Source organism: Canis lupus, chromosome 31, assembly GCF_011100685.1.
Source record: "Canis lupus familiaris isolate Mischka breed German Shepherd chromosome 31, alternate assembly UU_Cfam_GSD_1.0, whole genome shotgun sequence".
Lineage (NCBI taxonomy): Eukaryota > Metazoa > Chordata > Mammalia > Carnivora > Canidae > Canis > Canis lupus.
In genome coordinates, this window is record NC_049252.1 from 15258902 (window position 1) to 15263628 (window position 4727).

Sequence of the window (4727 nt, forward strand, 5' to 3'; positions counted from 1 at the left end):
CCACCAGATCAATAAAATAAAGGAATAGAATACTAAGGAGCATCCAATGCCTAGAATGTCTATACAAAAGCTTGAAGACTTCAGTAGTCAATAGGTTCTCTTCAGTTAGACTCCTAGGTGCCATTGTAATTTACTGAGGGCTGTGGATTTAGGAAAATATTAAAGAAGTTGTTTTGGTCATTCTTTTTCACATTCTCTGGCTTCCAAAAATTAACCAACAATTTGGTATATTTAAAAACTGGTTAAAGGAAACTGTATTTAGGGATTATATCACACCAGCAGAATCTAAAGCTAAGTACCGTGACAAATAGAACTGCTTAAATTGGAATCAATGGCCATTCTTTTGCAGTTATCTGTTATAGCTGAGTGATATATTTTAACATCCCAAACATAGATAGGATATTATCTATATATGTAAAAAGAACATGCAAATCAAGGAGATAATAGCCTAAATTATTATTTCATAAAAAAAACCACAGTAATGGGAATTGAGAAATGGATGGTAAAACCTCATCATTCTCAGGAATGACACTAAATAATTTGATAATTAAGACTTTAAGGTCAATGGTAAATAATAGATCAGGACTTAATTTTCATAATGTTTTTGGCGAGAGGATTAAAGTGAAGTATCTAAATTCTTGGCTGCAAAAATTGAAGTCATTATGGATAAAAGACTAAATAAGGTTTTGTTATGAATTTTTTTAACTCTATGAAACTATAAAGTGGGATAATGTGTTAAGCTGTTGTCTTCTGTTGTTAGTGTCTTGGTCAAAATAAAAGTAAGAAGGCAACACCCAAAGCCATCATTATCCTAAAAGACATGTTGCACCTTTGTCTACATTACAAAATGCCCAAAATGCTTGTCAGAGTTGTCAGACTCTACTTATTGGGATGCTGCAATCTGAATTGAAGTAGGAAAATGAAATGAAAAATGAATGGCTATATCATTTTGCTTCTTTCCAGTTCCAAATATGAGCTCAATACAGAGAGAGACAAAGAATTCTCCAGAGCATCAGAACCCTGTAAATCATGACATATATCTTGTGCCAGCCACTGATAAACTGTACCTAGCTCTCCTGATGAAAGTAACAGATATGCCTCCCAAAGCATCAAGGCTGATGAAATCAGACAGAAGAGCCACTTCTCCTAATTCCTAACCTTACGCTAGAGAGGGAGGTGCATCTAGCTCTGTGGCTATTTCCTTTCTTTCCTCCAAGTGAAGGTGTGTTCAAAGCATACATTTTCAATCAATCCAAGAGACTCGTCATCATTTTATATTTCCAAAATTTTTTTTGGAGAAAGATATTTGGCAGTATCCTGTGTGAATTTAAGTATTTATTTCAGGAGCTTTTACTCTGATTTCACCGAGTCCTGCTTGCAGTTCAGTTGAGGGACTGTTTTACCTGAAGCTTAATTAAAGCCATCATTTTAAGGGACTGATTTGCATCAGTGCTCTTTCTCAGGGGTCCCTGGGTTACACTAGTCTCCTCGAAACAACCTCAGTTAGTGATAGCTGTCAAAGGGATGTTTTCTCACAACAGAAAAATTCAAAATATTCAATACATTATCTTTGGCACACTACCAAATTATCTGCTATGTTGTTGTCCTTGCCATTTTTTGATAATAGCCTTCCCATCCATTCTGGCTAGATATTAATTGGACAATCTTCCATTTTTAAATATGGCTTAGCTATCTTTACAAGTTACTTCAATGGTTTGGTTGCTATTTTATAAATTATATAACTAATTTTAAGAATATTATCACAAGGCTAGTATCCAAGATCTAAAAAAGAATGTATCAAACTCAACACCCAAAAACCAAATAATACAGTCAAGAAATGAGCAGAAGACATGAATAGATATTTCTCCAAAGAAGACATACAAATGGCCAACAGACACATGGAAAAATGCTCAACATCACTTGGCATCAGGGAAATACAAATCCAAACTACAATGAGATACCACCTCACCAGTCAGAATGGCTAAAATAAATAAGACAGGATGCCACAAATGTTGGCAAGGATGTGGAGAAAGGGGAACCCTCTTACATTGTTGGTGGAAATGCAAGCTGGTACAGCCACTCTGGAAAACAGTGTGGAGGTTCCTCAAGAAGTTAAAAATGACCCAGCAATGGCACTACTAGGTATTTACCCCCAAATACAAATGTATTGATCTGAAGGGGCACTTTCACCACAATGTTTATAGCAACAATGTCCACAACAGCCAAACTGTGGCAAGAGCCAAGATGTCCACTGACAGATGAATTGATAAAGAAATGTGGTGTGTATATATATACACAATGGAATATTACTCAGCCACCAGGAAGGATGAATACTTAACATCAGTGTGGATGGAACTGGAGGGTATTTTGTTGAGTGAAATAAGTCAACCAGAGAAGGACAATTATATGGTTCCACTCCAATGTGGAATATGAGAAACAGCACAGACGATCATAGGGGAAGGGAGGGAAAACTGAATGGGAAGTGATAAGAAAGGGAGAAAACCATGAGAGACTCTTAACTATAGTAAACAAACTGAGAGTTGCTGGAGGGGAGGTGGGGATGCAGAGATAGGCTATAGGGTGATGGGCATTAAGGAGGGCAGGTGGTGTGATGAGCACTGGGTGTTATATGAAAATGATGACTTATTGAACTCTACACCTGAAATTAATGATGTACTATATGTTGGCTAATAGAATTTAAATTTTTTTAAAAAAGGAGAAAAAGAATATTATCACAATATTATTTTTCCATTTGAAAGTAGTCATTTATTACCTGACCAGATTACAAAAATAATCATAGTAGATACCTTAGTTCATCCTTCTAATAAGCCTATTGATCTGGTCTTCCCTGTTGCCAGCATCTCCACCTTCTACAAAATGAGTGGTCTTTTTCTTCATTCCGCTACATGGAGAAGATAATTTGAAGGGCCATAAAAAGTTGTTCACTTCTTTGAAATGTTTTCCAATGATATAGACCTCATGAATCAGATTCTCCATGCAAATGATGCCATATTTACCAAGAGATTGGGCAATCAATGTGTTATCTGTCAGGGCAATTCGCTTCTTGTTGATCTTGACATAACCACGCTTGTAGATCAGTTCATTCATTGACTTCAGGTTTGGGTAACCCCATGCTATATGTGGTTCCACAATCCTTAGTATGTTAACTGAAGCCTTGTTGAGCTTAACAAAGGTGCCTTTAAAGATCTGGTGAAGGCGAAGAAACTGTAACACCTTTCGAACCTTTGGGCTCACATCATTGATACCTCTGATCCTGATGACATATGCCAATTTGGGTTCTGCAGGCATGTAGAAGTTGCCAGCTTTTCTCGCCATCCTCGTCAGTTCTTCACATCTGCCTGTATTCTTTGTGGTAATGCTTAGCTTTTTCATAAATAAGCTTCCTCCTTGCCTTTCGAAGCATCTTTTGGGCAAACTTTTTTTCTCAGACGCTTGATCTTCCACTCTGTGAAATACCTTTGCTTTTTCTTAAGGGTTTCTGGCACAGCAAGAACCTTCTTCTCTTCTGCACCTTCCATGGTTCCAGCTGGAAAAGAGCTATCAGAACATTTAAAAGGATTTTGAATTTTCTGGTAATAATGTAGGACTTGAATGGATAACAGTTTAGTGCAAAAGTTTGAAATTTTGTGGCTCAAAATTAGGAAGAAAAAGGAAGATGAAATATAATACATATTTATTTGCCTCAAGCAAATATAATCTATTAACAGCCACAAGACTGTCATTACAAGCTTATTTCCACATTTTAGAATAGCTGAAATTTTTAGTGTATTTTACCTAGATTGGTTAAATGGTATATAACTTATTTTTTAAAAATACATTTCATAGGTCAGCCCTGGTGGCACAGTGGTTTAGCTCTGCCTGCAGCCCGGGGTGTGATCCTGGAGACCCTGGATCGAGTCCCACATCAGGCTCTCTGTATGATGCCTGCTTCTCCCTCTGCCTGTGTCTCTGCCTCTCTCTCTTTGTCTCTATGAATAAATAAATAAAATCTTAAAAAAATCTTTAAAAAAATACATTTCATATATTAACATATGTTAAGTTGATCTATGTGATCTACATTTATTCTCTTTTCTCTCTCTCTATCTCTTTTTCTCCCCTCTATCTTCTTTTCTCTTTCCCTCTCACCCCTTCTCTCTCCTTTTCTCCATCCTTTTTTTCAATGTATCAGCTTGATCTCAAGGCTAGACTCCTTTATGCTGGGAATTTTGCAACAGTTGTTCCATGTCTCATGTCTGTGTACTGTATCATTCAGTAGATTTTTCTTCCCCAGAAGCTTCTGGTACTAGTCTTATTCTAGTACCAGACTTATTGGCTGAATTAAATCCTCCTGCTTGTCAACATCTATGGCTCTGAGGACGAAATTCAGGCAGTTACTCAGACTTTAACTGCGTCAGCCACATGCCTCACTCCTTGAACCAAGGGGACATCAGTTCATTAAAAATATATGGGTTCAGTAGAGAAGATATAGATACCTAAGTGAAAATTAGGGTAGTTTCCAGGTTAAAAAAAAAGAAATTTGGAAAAAAGCCAAAAACTCACTAAAATATTCCAATGAGACACACCTCAATCTTTTCTATCTCTTTTTCTCTGTCAGTCTATGCCTCTCTCCCTTTTTCTGTGTGTGCATGCATTTGTGGTTAGAAACTCTCTAAGAGAAAGAAAACCAAAAAGTCTATAGAAGATGATATAGTAGCCTGTCCCAGTCT

At 36.8% G+C, this 4727-nt stretch overlaps 1 pseudogene; it reads right to left on the minus strand.

Annotated features, from left to right (window-relative positions):
* Positions 1–2743: 2743 nt before the first annotated feature.
* On the minus strand, positions 2744–3539 carry LOC487701 (annotated as a pseudogene).
* Positions 3540–4727: the final 1188 nt, after the last annotated feature.